The sequence below is a fragment of the Meles meles genome, chromosome 1 (genome assembly GCF_922984935.1).
Source record: "Meles meles chromosome 1, mMelMel3.1 paternal haplotype, whole genome shotgun sequence".
Classification (NCBI taxonomy): domain Eukaryota; kingdom Metazoa; phylum Chordata; class Mammalia; order Carnivora; family Mustelidae; genus Meles; species Meles meles.
In genome coordinates this window covers 188,781,112-188,797,464 of record NC_060066.1, presented here as the reverse complement: position 1 = coordinate 188,797,464, position 16,353 = coordinate 188,781,112, and positions in this window count along the sequence as shown.

Sequence of the window (16,353 nt, the reverse complement as noted above, 5' to 3'; positions counted from 1 at the left end):
AGGAATCCCCATCAGTGCTGACGTTCTGGAATGACAGCTCAGCCATGTGCCCAAGGCCACGGCAGGGCTTGGAGTTGTTGTCTGGAGGGTCTGGACCTTGAGAAGCAGTGATGAGGGTGGTCTGGAGGGCAAAGGCTCACTTAGAGGTTGGAGGGTTGAGGGGACCATCTAGTGGTAGGGGTTCGTGTGTGTGTGTGTGTGTGTGTGTGAGAGAGAGAGAGAGAGAGAAAGAGAGAGAGAGATGCAGGAGAGGTCACCTGGGCGAGAAGATTCGTAGAACCACACTTCAGGCTGGTGAGAATAAGGAGCCTAAATTGACCAACCCACCCTTTTCACAGATGGGCAAACTGAGACTTGGAGAGAGGCAAGGATAGAGAGCTGCAAAAGGAACAGGGGCAGCTCAGGTTCGAGCTCCCTGCCTCCAGCTTCCTCCAATTCCAGAGGCCTTGATCAACCTTGCTGCCCTGGCAAGCCCCATGGCCTTTCGAGTGGGGGAATGTGGCTGAGAGACGAGAGCAGATGGATTGGCTAGCCTCTCCTTGGTGCCCTCGGCTGATGCCGGGACCTTCTGGCTGGTGACACAGACAGCATGGGGTCTGCCAGGCATGGTGCCTGCCTCGGGTCAGGATGCCCACCTGAACCATCAACCCACATCTGGGTAGGAGGTACCCAGTCCTGGAGCCACCTGGAGAGCAGAACAAAAGAAAGGGGCCCAGGGCCCCTCAGGCTCTCCCAAGCCCGCTGCATGGGGATTCTTTACCTGGCCAAGCCGGCCTTCAGGGCTCCATGGGGAGATCACACAGTCCCCACCAGAGGGGGCGCTGGCGAAGAGGTTTCCTGAGAAGAACCTGCCGGAAGTGTGATTTGTTACAGCTGAATTTCCATGGGAACGTGACAGCACAGGACGGGAAACACGTGTCAGATGCCCCAGCCGGTCCCTCCCTGATGTACGTTTCCAGTCACATGCCATTGACCTGTCGGAAGCGCCTCACCCTTGGGCTCATTCTAATGATACAGCATGCCCTGCCATCCCATTTGCTGTGGATCCCTAACTGTGCTGCCGGCTGGATGGTCATTAGCCCCTTGACATTCATACCCCTCATGTCCGTCACCGCAGTGATTAGGGGCTGCGACTCGCCCACGGGTCTCCTGGGCAGGGTTTGGGGGGTGGGTCCCCGGGGCCCGGCTGCCATGGCCAGAGTGGGTGGGGACAGCAGGGGACAGGCGACTTGTTCCCTCTAATTACCTGGCCACAGACGGTGGGCCTAAGCCCTTCTGAGAGCTGCCCGGCCCGCCGCCTAATCCCCTACCTGCCTCTTGCCGTAACGAGCCGGCCGCCACCAGCTGCCGTGCGGCTAGATGGGACTGGGTTTAATTGCTACCCCAAATGTCAGCCCTTTCAAACCCACAGTATTTCATCACTTACCTTTAAAGAAGAGGGGGAAAAAAATCAATTTGGACCGTGAGTTTCGGCAGCAAAGCCTGCAGAAAGGGCTGCCCAGTTCTTCAGGGGAGCTGTTCTTTTCATTAAAATAGCTATTTTTAAAACTCTCTCCCTCTCTCTCTCTTTAACACGAGATGAAAAATCCCAGCTACAAGAAGAAACCCTTTCATGAGGGAATAATAATATAAAAAAAGAGTTTAAAAAAGCCCACTTCTAAAATGGGTCCTTTTTTTTTTTTAACCTCTCAAAGGTTAAAAAAAGAAAAGAAAGGGTTTTATTCTCAAAAGGCTTTCACACGTGTGATCTCATCCACTCTCAGAGCAGCTGGGGGGTGTTGGGGGAAGGCAGGTGTCATTGTCCCCATTTTATGGATGAAGGAATGCCCCCTGAGAGGCTAAGGAACTGCTGGCGGGGGCCAGAAAAGAGGATCTCCATTTTTCTGTTGTCCAGACTGGCCTCTTCCTATGAGTCCTTTGGTCCTGTCGCCAGATACACCCACCTCCCAAATTCAAGTTATTTAGCTACTAGTCAGAAAGTAAAAGTAAGGGACATTAAAACAAAACAAAACAAAACAAAAAACAAACAACAACAAAAAACCAACCAGAGACCCACTGGAGTTTAACACTCATTTAAACTCTCTGTGAGATCACAGCCATCCTTTCTTCCCTAGGGAGAATTTCCCCCCTTTCCGTTAGAAGAAAGGGATGTAATTCTTTTGGAGATTACATTCCCCGGAAACTGGTTTCTTAAGCTCTCGCCTGAAGAAGTGTTCCAAAGTCTGCAGACTAATTAACCCCATTGTTCAGAATTAATCACCTCAGGAATATTTGGAGTCAACAAGAAATGTATCAATTGGGCTCTTAATAAACCTAATGAAACGACTCAACATAAAGGCATATGAAATAGACTGAAAACATTAGCATAAACCACCAACCTCCCCGAGCTCTTGGCAGCACAATCTTAATTGACACTTTATTAGCACCAAGAATTGCTATCAATTTGGCAAATCCCCCCACATTGCCTACTGAAATGATAGACAACATTTTTTAAGAGAGAAAAAAGGGGAAAAGAAGTGACTTGGAGTTTCGCGTGCACGAAGGCAGAGGAGAAATGCAATCAGAGTCCTGGGTGGAAACAGAGTGTCCTCCCCCTCACTGGAGTCCAGTGAAGGCAAGCTACACCACCAGGTCCTTTAGGGTTGAGGAATCGTCACTGACACACAGCTCCAAGCAGCCCCAACTGTCTGCTTCCAGGACTCATCAGCAGGGGCACCTCCCAACCCCCACCCCTCACGCCGCAGTGTTTGGGGCAGGGAGTCCGGGCACAGGTGGGAGTGAAAGAAGGGGGTGGGCCACGAGAAGCTTGAAATATTTCTTGTGTTTTAGCTTCCATTGAGATGGAACATCTGCTTCCAAAGATTGGGGACTGTTTCTAACTCTACATTCTCCAATCTCTGTTAATTTCTGATAATTCTGCCCTGAGTTTGGGGTAAATGTCAGAGGGGCCCCAGATTCTCCTTGGCAATCTCAGGTCATCTATGAACCATGAACTAAAATTCCCCTAGGTTTTATTTCAGTGTACTTGACGCAATTTGGTGTTTCAGTCCTGGGAACCTGTAGCCACTCTCATGTCATGGACCTGTCTCTCACTTCCTTCTTTCTCCTTCTCCTTCTCTCTTTCCTGTGCCTATGACTCGTAAGGCATAGTTTTAGGGCTCAGCCCAGGTAGGCAAGGCGGCCCCACGTGTTTTGGGGTAGCTCCTGCTTGCGTGGAGTGGCCAGAGAGGAAGAAGTCTTGAAGAACATGGTGCTGTCCCAGACAGGGTACTGACAGCAGCAGTGTCCAGCCCTCAGAGAATTGGAGAAATAAAGGGGAGACAGCTCCTGCTTGATTTGAGACTGACAGGGGAGTCTGGCCATTCTTGTCATATACCCCCAAACTTGGATTGGGTTGTACCTTGTGCAGAGATTGCAGGCACAGTCTCTGGGGCCACACTGCTTGGGTTTGAATCCTGGTTCTGCCAAGTACTGTGATGTGACTTCATGCGCCTCAGTTTTCTCATCTGTAAAATGGGATTGTAACAGTGGCTCCTAAAAGGGTTATAATAAAGTTTGAGTAAATAAGTGTAAGGTTCTTAGGCCTGTGTTTGTCACAAAATAAACCCGATATAAATGTTTTGCTGTTATTATTGAAAAGGAAACTGGAAGAAAGCATGGGCTAGCATTCATTGACCATTCACTACATGGTGTCCTGAAAGCCCAGGGTGGAAAGAACAGTGAAAGAGAAGAGTCAACAGGATTGAACACTCCAGATTGATAAGATGCTGCCCTAGTGTCTCCCACTAAGTCCTTAGTGACCATTGGATTCAGACCAATTGAGATCTGATGTCAGAGTGATATTAAGACAGAGCAGAGGGGTGCCTGGGTGGCTCAGTCGGTTAAACGTCCAACTCTTGATTTCAGGTCAGGTTTTGATCTCAGGGTCGTGAGACTGAACCCCTCAAGGGGCAGAAGGAGAAGGAGAGAATCCCAAGCAGACTCCCCACTGAGCTTGGAACCGACTCAGGGCTCGATCTCACGACCCATAAGATGACAACTGAGCCCAAATCACAAGTCAGATGCTTCACCGACTGAGCCACCCAGGTGCCCACCACGCGCAGTTCAAATCCTTCAGATGCATTGTCTCATTTCATCCACGCAGAATCCTTAAGGCAGGTACAATATTTACCCTCATTTTATGCACAAGGGCACTGAAACAAAGGGGTTGAGTCCTTTGCCCGAGATCATACAAATGTAAGGGGCAGAACTGGGATTGAGAGAATGCGGACTGGATCCACATCGACAATCTTAGCCAGTTAGCCGTGCACTGGCTGGGACTTAGTGCTTCAACTTTGAGAGCACCACCAAAGAATGCAACTACAACTGCTGAATTCACACCAGAGCTCAAATCTGGGAGCAGAGGACACTGGGTCTTTCTCTGAAGCCCATTTAGCTGCTCTTCTCGTGTAAATGAACTCGAGCAAATCTTGCTACAAAGCGTTATGTCCATTTTGGTAAGGCCAATGGTCGCAACGATAGATGCTTCAGATCACTGCCGCCGTGCAGGAAGATTTCTAGAGCGCCGTGGTGCTTTCTGCTCAGGGGCACATCCCCTGCTTCGCTCAGGCCATAGGAACTTCCCCTCCTGACGCTCTTAGAATGATATTCCAGAACGTTGCTTCACTTCTTTTCGCCTGAGTATTTGGTGTCGGAAAGAGCTGAGCCGTAGTCTTGTATGTACTCTTCTGGTAGCTGTCACCATCCTGGATTGGCAAACCCCTACTTTGAAGTGTCCTTAAATTGTCTTCTGAGTGGGAATATATTTGCTCACTTGGATACACAGAAAGCTTTTAAAATTAGACATGACCAATACCATTATCATTTACCTGTGAATTTCTCTCAGGGCTCATTCTCTGGTCCCTACCCTCACAAGGACCCTGATCTTAAAACGTCTCTCTCTCCTTCTCTTGCTTTCTTGCTTTAAATATGATCCTTAAACAAAATATCCCTAATAATCATTTAGTTTGACTTTATACAAAAATAGTACAGTTGAGTGGTCTTTTCAAAATGAAAACCTGATCAATGTTATATACCATATTAATAGAGTAAAGAACAGAAACAAAAGGATAATTTCAAGAGATACAGAAAAAGCATTTGACAAAACCTAATGGCATTTCATAATAAGCATGTACAACAAACCAGGAATAGAACTCTCTCAACCCAATAAAGGGCATCTGTTAAAAACCCACAGCTAACATCATACTTAATGGTTAAAGACTGTATTTTTCTTCTAAGATCAGAAATAAGACAAGGATGTCTGCTTTTACCACTTCTATTAAACACTGTATGCGAGTTTTAGCTGGGGCAATTAGGCAAGAAAATGACAAAAAAGATGTGATAAAATACGTTCAGATTGGAAAGAAGTCAAACCACCTTGATTTGCAGATGGTATGATCGTATATGTAGAAAACCCCAAGAATCCATAGAAAAATTATTAGGACAAATAAGGAAGTTCAACAAAGTTGCAGGCTACAAGATCGATATGAGAATCAGTTGTATTTCTATATACCAGCAATGGGCAATCTGAAAATGAGATTAAGAAAACAATTTAGTTACAAGAGCATCGAAAAATACTTAGTAGTGAATTAGACCAAGAACGTGCGAGAGTTGCTCACTGAAACCTAAATAAATGGAAAGACATCCACGTTCACGGACTAGAAGACGTGGTATTGCCAAAAGGACAGGACGACCCAAAGCAAACTGTAGAGTCAGGGCTTTCCCAGCAAAATTCTGACTACCGTCTCTCTTTCTCACTTTTTCAGAAATGGACAAACTGATCCAAAAACTCCAATGGAAACACAAGGCATCCCAAATAAGCCAAAAACAATTTTAAAAAAGAAGAACCGAGTGAGAGGACTCACAGTTTCCTATTCCAAAACTTACTACAAAGCTACAGGAGTCAAAATATTATGGTGCTGGCATAAGGATAGATATATAGATCAGTGGAATAGAAACGAAAGTCCAGAAATAATCCTAGACATCTGTGATTTTTGACAAGGGTGCCAAGATCCAATAGGGAAAGAATAAATTTGTCAACAAATGGCACTGGGACAGCTAGGACAATGGTTATCCACATGCAATAGAATTCACTGGGAGCCCTGGTTCACACAATATTTAAAAATTAATACAAAATGGACTCAAGACCTCACGGTAACAGTTAAAACTATAAAATCCTTAGAAGGAAACTAAGGTGTACATCTTAGCGACCTTGGATTGGGTCTGGTTTCTTTTTTTTTTTTTCCTTCTTCAGATTTTTATTTAAATTCTAGTTAGTTAACATAGAGTGTGATATTAGTTTCAGGTGTAAAACGTAGTGACTCATCACTTCCATATAACACCCAGTGCTCATCACAACATGTGCCCTCCTTAATCCCCATTACCCATTTAATCCATCCCCTACTCGCCACCCCTGCCAATAGGGTCTGGTTTCTTAAACATGACACCAAAAGCATAAGCAACAAAAGAAGAAATAGGTAAAGTAGATGTCAATTGATGAAAACATTCGAGCATCAAAGGACACTCTCAAGAGAGTGAATAGATGACTTACAGAGTAGGAGGAGATATTTGCAAATCATGTATCTGATAAAGACCTGGTGTCCATAATATATAAAGAACGCTTACTACTCAATAACAAAAAGACAAATGACCCAATTTAAAGATGGACAAAAGATTTGAATAGATGTTTCTCCAATAAAGATATGCTAATGGCCAGTAGGCACACCAAAAGAAACTTAGCTTCCTTAGTCATCAGCATATTGAAAATCAAAACCATGGGATACCATTTTACACCCACTAGGATGGCCATATACGAAACAAAATGAAAATAACAAGTATTGGCGAGGATGCAGAAAAACTGGAGCCCTCATACATTCCTGGGGGGAATGTGAACATAGGGCAGCCGCTGGAGAAAGCAGTTTGGCACTTCCTCAAAAAGTTAGAGTCGCCATATGACCCAGCAATTCCACTCCTAGGGATGCGCCCAAGAGAACAGAAAATACACGCTTCCACAAAAACCTGCAGAGGATTGTTTACAGCAGCGATATTCATAATAGCCCCAAAGTGGAAATAGCCCAAATGTCCATTAGCTGATGAACGGATACACAACACCTGGTTTAAACACACAAGGCGATACTATCCGGCCATAAGCAGGAACCAGACGCCGACATTTGTGACCATGTGGAGGAACCTTGAAACTGTGACATGAGATGAGAGAAGCCTCACACCAAAGGCCATGTGTTGTCTGCTTCCACTTACAGGCAATGCCCAGAATGGGTGAATTTACTGTGACAGAAGTAGATTCATGGTTGCCAGAGGATAGAGGGAGGTGGGAATTGGGAGTGACTACGAACAGATACTGGGTTTCTTTCTGGGGTGATGGAAACATATCAGAATACAGATGATGGTTGTGCAATGCTGTGAATATATTAAGGCTCGCTGAATTATACATTTAATTAATTTATTTTTTAAAGATTTATTTATTTATTTTGGAAAGAGAGTGTGCACAAAAGCATGGACAGGGGAAGGGCAGAGGGAGAAGGAGAGGGAGAAAATCTCAAGTGGACTCTGTACTGAGTGTGGAACCCAGCGTGGGGCTCGATCGCACGACCCTGAGATCATGACCTGAGCTGAGATCAAGAGTTGGCCACCTAACCAACTGAGCCACCCAGGCACCCTGGAATTATACAATTTAAAAGGGTGAACTACATTGGGGAGAGTGTGTGCTATGGTGAGTGCTGTGAAGTGTGTAAACCTGGCGATTCACAGACCTGTACCCCTGGGGCTAATAACACATTATATGTTAATTAAAAAAAAATAAAAGCGTCCCCCAGTCCAAAAAAATAAAATAAAATGGTGAACTTTAGGTTATATGAGTTTTCTCTCAATAAAAATAATTGCAAGAGGAAAATGCAAATCTGACCATGTCAGTCCCAGCCTAAAATCCCCTGCCTGGCTTCCTGGGGTGGCCTGGGCTGCTCCCTGTGGGCTCCTTGGCCTCATTTCAGGCCTCTTGGCCCTTTGGCCTTTTGGATTTCAGCCTTCTTTCCATCAGTCCCTCAAGGGAATGGGCTGGGTTCCCCATCTCCCTCTGGACCTTTCTGCAGGCTCTTCCTTCCATCTAAAACACTCTTGTTCCCTTCTCTGCATCTTCCAAGGAACCTCCCATGACCTTCCAAACCATGTCAAGACTCACTAGCCCTTATCCTTTCCTTCTGAGTATTTGCCCCTATTTGTACGTGTGCATAGTTTGCTTCAGTAATGTCTACGTCCCCCACCAGACCCCAAGCATTGTTCCCTATCTTATCCCTGGTCCTCAGCTCAGTGCACAGCACAGAGCTTCTAGGGTATGCTTCCTTGGTGGTCCCTTCTACTGTGAATTTTAGGGCTAGACTTCAATAGCTCCTTGCTTTTGGTGGCTCTGTCTCATCCCTCTATCCTGGGGTTCTCAATCCTGGCTGCCCACTTGGGTTACCCCGGGAGATTTTTTTTTAAACCTCTGTCCATCCCAACAATTGGATCAGCATTTCTGGGGTGCGACCTGGGCAAGGATGCTTTAAACAACTCAGTGATGTTAACGTGTAGCCAAGGCTAAAGCTGCTGCTTCCATCTCTCTCCACTCCCTGCTCAGTGTGACCCAACCCGCATTTATCCTGAGCGTCTCGAAGGTGTCAAATCCTGCACAAGTCCCCGGTGAGCCCAGAGACCTGAGACAGCACTCCGGGAGAGGGCACATCCCCTTCTGAGTTTCCCCAAGGGCTTTTAATACCAGCTGCTGCTAAGACACAAAGTCAAGCAAAGAAAGTGAGGAAACATTTCTCAGCTCAAAGTCATTGCTGGGAATTCTGGCGAATATGGCTGTGACATCTTTTGGCCTGAGGTCTCCCCCCATCTCCTGACTCAGCTCCTTGACCCTGCCTCACATTTATCCATGGCTGGGGGGCTTCTCCAATCTTCTTTTTGTATTGGTTCTGGCTGGGTAAGATAGAAGAGCTGTGGGGTGGCTTCAGATGGTCAAAGTCTAGGTTCATACGCATTTGCAAGTCTAGCCTGCTTCTCCCTCTCATGCAGAGCCCCCATGGGGCTGGCTTCAAGTTTCTGGGGGTTCCAAGTGGGAGGGATTGGGATCACAAACTAGTTGAAAGTTTGGGATGGGGCTGGGGGATTTATATTGAAGCACGTAATTTTAACTTAAGTTGTCTGTGACAGGTCAAATTAAGTAGCAAACATTTTATAAAGATGACTTTATAATCCGCACAAGATTGAGAAAACATCCCTTGCCCATATCTAAGAACATTATTCTTGTTATTAGTATTATTAATTTTTTTAAAAAGGATTTTATTTATCTATTTGTCAGAGAGACAGAGAGAGAGAGAGTGCACAATCAGGCAGAGTGGCAGGCAGTCAGAGGTGGAGAGAGAAGCAGGCTCCCTGCCGAGCAAGGAGCCTGATGCAGGACTTGATCCCAGAACCCTGGGATCATGACCTGAGCTGAAGGCAGCGGCTTAGCTTGCTGAGCCACCCAGGCATCCCTAGTATTATTAATTTAACAGTAGCTCTGGAGGTGAGTTGGTGAAAAGGCTAATGGGATCCATGCTATCTTGCCTCTGAAGAGACTTTTCCAATCCTCTGGGAAAGTGCTGTTTAACTGTTCTCTGAGCTTGAGATGAGAGCGACACTCATATACTTTAAAATAAGGCTATGGCTTTGGCACAGGAGGCAAGGGGCAAAGGTTTTTGGCCCCAGGTTCCACTGTGTTACCGGCTGACTGAGGGACCCATGGACACCAAGTGCCTCAGTTTCTTCTTCTGTAAAATGGGGATAATAGAACCTACTTCATTGGGGTTTGGGGAGACTCAGTGAGAAGATGTACATAAAGTGCTTAGCACAGCACATAGCATAAACTGGCATAGGATAAATTCTCAAGAAGCTTGACTGTATTTAAAAACACACGAACTATGCCTGGACGCACACATCTGTGTCTGCATGGGGCGCGAGGGCCGAGCATCATCCTTCTGGATCCGTCACTCACGGCCCATATTATCTAATACCAATACCCTTATGAATACTTGAAAAGTTAGGCATTAATACTCAAACCGCGCTCGCCGTTGCCGATGTTTCATAACGTGGAGTTGGCTTGGGAATGATTTTTGGTCTGTGGAACAGCATAGAAGCTCTTATAACATGTTACAGAGTGTCATAGCAGGTTACAGCGTGTTATAGCATGTTACAGCATGTCATAGCATGTTACAGCATGTCACAGCAGGTTACAGCATGTTATAGCAGGTTACAGCATGTTATAGCATGTTACAGCATGTTATAGCATGTTACAGCATGTTATAGCAGGTTACAGCATGTTATAACATGTTACAGCGTGTCATAGCAGGTTACAGCGTGTTATAGCATGTTACAGCATGTCATAGCGTGTTACAGCATGTTATAGCATGTCACAGCATGTTATAGCATGCCACAGCATGTTATAGCAGGTTACAGCATGTTATAGCAGGTTACAGCATATGTTACAACATAGATACTTGGTCTATAGGGCAAAGTGCTGGGTTTGCATGCTTCTTCCAGCGTCCATGCAATGAATCGAGACCATCACAAGGTCAGGTCACAGGCCTGGGGCTTGGAACCAGCTTTCAGCTTCCTGCTACTGGTGTGATGCCAGCCTGTGGGATGAAGAGGAGAAGGCAGGGGTACAAGGGGTGATCCTGGGAGCTTTACAGTCAGGGTGCCCTGGGCCTCAGCCCTGTTCTCCTGCATAGGCCCATAACGAAATGATCGGAAGTCCCTAAACAGTCCTATGGCACTGGGATTGTCGGTCCACATTATGGAGCAAGAACCTGGGGCTCACAGAAGAGAAGAGGCTGCTGCTGTAAGCCCCATGCTGTGGCTGCCAGTGAAGGACCTGGGTGTGGCTCCAAGTTCCTTGGTCTTTGCTGGCTGCCGAGATTGTGGCCCAGGCTTTCCCGGGTAGCCAGCTCCGCTCAGCTCTTAAACCCCTGTCCTCTAACTGCTCCTCTACTCCCGCGTGGGCAAACAGGCCTTGGAAGTGCACATGCCTACTCAGTGGTCCAGCCTGGTGGTTCCATGGAAACCCCGAAGTGCACTGGGCTGGGGAGCTGGGAAGAGGTTGGGGAGCTCCCTGCCTTAGGAGTGTAGGGGGGCTGCCAATAGGATGGGGAGAAGGCAGCGGTGATCTGGGGTAGACACCAGCCTCTAGGTGGGGGATATCCCTGGCCCAGTGGTTCTTTGCCTTTCACTGTATGCAGTGGCCGAGAGAGCTGGGGGACGGTGGCTGGCTGGTGGCCCAGAGGCCCTGCATAGATACCTGCGAAGCTGGGTGGGCAGGGATGGTGAATCAAGCCTGCTGACCTACCTCTGGGCTAGTCGGAAGGACAGACAGGGAGGGAAGAATGGAGGAGTGGCCCCGGGCAGGTTCTCTCTCCCAGGTCCCTGCCACAGCCCAGGGGCTGCAGCATACATCCTGGTGGGGGTGACAAGCATGGGCAGAGCAACCTCACTGTCGTCTGAGCCTGGAGGCCTGTCCTTCAGTCCAGCAGTGTGTGTCTTTAAAGACTGTCCTTCCCCTCCTGGAAAGAATCGGGGGCCCTCCACCGACAGCCCTGAGTGCCGATATGGGCACAGCCAGCTAAAGAGACATCCTGTCTAGTGAGAAGAGCCTGGCGTGGGAGCTCCATCACCAACCTTCTGTGTGACCTTGAACAGGAACTGGGCCTCAGTCTTCCCATCTGTAAAGTGGGGAGGTTGTGCCTGGTGACTTCCGACCTCTCTCCTTGCTCTGACAGTGACTGTATCCAGCTGACACCTCATCCACATTTATTGAATCAATGAAGGTTCTGCTGAATAAGGGTAGTTCTGGGCTGGTAAGAGGAATGAGCAAGGGGTGACTTTTGAAAGACAAAGGAGGTTCTTTGAACCTGGAAAGCTAACAATGAGGGTGACCATCTCCTGACTGCTCAGGCAGTGACCAGCCCTCCCTATTTGCTGTCTCATTACATCTCCATAACCGCCTAAGGATGTGGGCTTTGTTATTTTTCCCACTTTACAGATGACAAAGTCGAGGCACAGAGGGGTACCTTGCCCGACGGCACCTGCCAGAGTGATGATGTTACTGAGGACTCTGTCACAGAAATGAAACTCATACACGCTTCAGGAGAAAAGACGGTTGCTTCCACATCCGTACGGTGCAGGGGAGCTGGACCCAGGCACACTTCAGCACCACCTCTCTCCCCACCTTGCTTACTTCACAGTAGCTGCAGACAGCGAGGGCTCCCATCCAGAGTTAAAAAATAAATAGTGCGAAAAAAAAAAAAAAAAAAATAAATAAATAAATAGTGCGGATGTTAAGGGCCAGTTTCTGAAGTCAGAGGAGCTGGGTCAAGCTTTGGCCTTGCTGTGTGACCCCGGACAAGCTACCCTGTTTCCCTGGCCTCAGTTTCCTTGTTGGTGAAATGGGGATAAGAGGACTTACCTCGTGGGGCTGTTGTGATGAGCTTGTAAGTGCGAAGTGCCAGGAACAGGACTTGACCGTGTGTGTTCACTGCTGGTACCACCTTCAGAAATTCCAGGTGGTGAAAAACCCCTCCCACCCGGCCCACCCCTGAAAGACCCCACATCTGACTAACATGGGACTGACCTGGGTCCCGTGCCACCTTCTTCTTCTTCTTCTTTTTTAATTAATTTATTTATTTGACACAGGGAGAGAGATCACAAGCAGGCAGAGAGGCAGAGAGAGAGGGGGAAGCAGGCTCCCCACTGAGCAGAGAGCCCGATGCGGGGCTCGATCCCAGGACCCTGGGATCATGACCTGAGCTAAAGGCAGAGGCTTAACCCACTGAGCCACCCAGGCACCCCTGTGCCACCTTCTAAAACTGATCACAGTGGGGAGAGGGAATGTGCTGATGAGGCCTGTTCCCATGCCTCTCTGGAGCCCTGGAGCCCAGGGATGGCCGGTCCTCCCCAGGGCCACGGGCGGGGAGGGGCAGAGAACTGACACGCCCAAGGGGGCGTGGGCATAAACCAGCAGGAGACCGCTATTGTGGCCAGCCTGGGACTCGAACCCAGACCGCTCACCTCCTAAGCAGGCAAGCATGGATTCTGGTTTGTTTGTTTAAGGTAATTTTCCACTTATTTAATAATGGTTAACTTACATACCCAAAAGGTTCCCTTTCTGTTAAATTCTACACTTTTTAGCGAACGCAAAGCATCTTGAAAGCACTACCACAAAGAGAATACAGGATAATTCTAGGACCCCCAAAGAATCCCCCATTCTGGCCTGTTGTGATGAGTCCTTCCCCTACCCTAATGTATCCGCTCTTTGTCCCTAGAGTGTTTGCCTTTTCCAGAATGTTCTATAAATAGGATCATCCATCTGGAATCTTTTGAGACGGGCTTCTTTCACTAGACATAAGGCCTTTGAGATTCATCCACAACATTGGGTATGTCAGTAGTTTGTTCTTGGAGCGCCTGGGTGGCTCAGTCAGTTAAGCATCTGCCTTCAGCTCAGGTCACGATCCCAGGGTCCTGGGATCGAGCCCTGCAGGGAGCCTGCCATTCTCCCTCTCTCTGCCTCTGCTCCCCCTGCTTATACTCACCCTCACTCTGACAAATAAATAAGTAAAACCTAAAAAAGCCCAGTTCGTCCTATTTATCGCCGAGTAATATTCCGTGGCATGACTCTACCACGTTTTGCTTATTCATTCATCCATTACAGCACAGTTGAGTTGTTTCCAGTTTTTGTAATGACGGATAATGACTAACACTATATAAACGTCTGTGCACGGGTGTTTGGGTGTGTGAACACTAGTTTTTGCTTCTCTCTCAACAAACACCTAGGAGTAAGGTTGCTGAGGCATATGATAGATGTTCTAGGAGATGGCCAGCCTGTTTCCTCGGGGGCTGAACCACCTTGAATCTCCATCAGCAACCGAGAAGGACTCCAGCTGCTCCCCATCTTGTCCGGGCACCAGGAGTGACCATTACCTTCTGCTTCTGCCATCCTAATACATGTGCCATTCAAGCAGGAACTTCACCCAAAATGTTAATAGATGATATTAGTGGCCGAAGAAGTCAGAAAAGGTGTTGCCAGAGTGGACACAGCACTGCATCGCAGACACTGGGACAGTCGTGGGGGATGGGGGAGGGGATTCCGTCGAGTGCTGGAAGGAACTGGGTTAACACAAGTTCGTGGTGGATCTGGGAAGGGTGGCCACCAAAGCCTCAGACATGACCCTGAGACACCCTTTCACTGTATAGGAGGGGAGACCAGGTCTGGTGGGCAGGGAACGGTCCTGCCCAGCCGTGGGCCACAGATACCTATGTCCAGATGTGGATGTCTAATAAATGAGGGAGTGACACAAGGAAGTTTCTCCTTCAGGATCCCACTGAGGCTGAGGCATTTTGTTGTGCTTGTGCTGGAAGCAGAGGATGTACTGACTGATCTCTGCTGGGTTCTCTGGACAGAGGGGCTCCTGGCAGAGACCTAGCTCAGATGCAGCTCTGTGCGACATTGCCAGCCTGGGGGCACCCTGTGCCCCACTCTGTAAGGAGGGAAGGCTCTGGGGTTGGGATGGGTGGCAACCATCTGCTGAAGAGGTATGAGTTGAACCTGTTGCATGAAAAGTGGACCATTTTCCTGCCTCTGTGGTTGACCGTCCCGGAGTCTTGGGGGACCTCTGGGTCCTCATTCAAGCCCCTAGGCTGTTGTGAAGGGGACAGAACTGTGCTGACAAGGAAGGAACCAGGCTGTAGCTCCTCCAGGCCTGGAGCTGCCCTGGCAGAGCTCCACTCGCCCTTCCTGTATCTGACCCTACAGGAAACCACAAGGCATAGGGCTAAGTGGATGGACCTTGGCCCGTGATCACCCTGTTTCACAAATGAGGAGATGGAGGAGCACCTGGGTCAGGGTCATGTGGTGATCAGAGAAAGAGACAGGGATTCCCATGCAAGTCGGTCTCACTCCAAAGCAAATGCTCTTGACCTCCACTCAAGATCGAGGGATGGGATCTTCCTCTTTGATTCAGGTCAGCAGAGGAGCTTGGCATGGGGAACCCCTGAGGGGTCAGGAGGTAGGGGGTCTGGTCCATGATCCAGACCCTGCCCAGGGGAATGGTGCTGATGCCTTCTGCAGGGGCAACCCCTACCCTTGGTGGGCATTCACAACAAGCCTTCCCTGTCTTGTCCCCAGCAAAGTTTATCCAAGGAGAACTTGGCTGTAAATTTTTCGTGTTCCACAGCCACCCGGCCCTGGCCCCAGCCTCGGTCAGGCGATGCTGCTGAGCAGACAACAGATTCGTCACTGGGTGCGTCCTGAGCCAGCACAGCTGTCAGCAGGGAGGAGTGGCCCTGCCCCATGGCCATGGCCAGTTTACCCTTGAGCATGACAGGTGCAGCCAGAGATGGCAGAATTTGTGTCTCTTCCATCTGAGTGATGGATGCGCTGTTTCCTTGAGCCTCTGCCCCACCACCTGCTGTCAGAGGAAGCGAGTCTGGCTCCAGGGAAGTGAAGCAGAGGGCAGGATGGGCCGGTGCCATATGCCTCTAGGGCAACTTGATCAGTGAGCAGGGCCAGGCACAGGGGCGGTGACCCTGGCCAGGCAGGCAGAAGGGACGTGGAAGTTGGGAGCTTCCCGCTCCCAAAAGTGTCTGCCACTTTCCCGCCCTCGTGACCACCCAGCGCACATTGGTAGGGAACACCACTTCCTCACTTTCTCTCTTGTCTACTTATCCATCCGTCCCACAAATACCGAACCCCTGCTATTCGCAGGGGTTGCGCCAGGTGCTGGGGATCGAGCAGGGACCCAGACCCCCAGGATGTCTGCCTTTGCGGAGCTTTGAGTCCAGTGCGGGCTGAAGCCAACAAATGCAGAAAGAAATAAAAAGCTCGAGGGCTATGTTGAGAATTCCAACTGAGCTGTGGGAGAGTGACCGGGGGCCCCTTTGGTATGGGTGATCGGGAAGTTGTCTCTTAGGAGGTGACCTTGAATGACAAGACTGTGCTTCCCAGGTGGGGTCTAGGGGAAGAACTCTGGGCAGAGGGCACCACCAGTGCTAAGCTCCTCAGGCGGGGCAAGCATGGAGTGTCCACCGGGCAGAGGCATTGCATGGGGCTGGAGAAGCAGACCAAGGGCTGATTCTTCATAGGCATGAGGACTTTGGCTTTTCTCCTAAGTGGGATGGGAAGCTATTGCTGTTTAAAGTAGGGGAGAGGTGGGAATCTGATTTATGTTTTGAAGCGATGATTCTGGTTTGGTTAGAGCAGATGCCACTAGCAAAATCCAAACTGGCCCC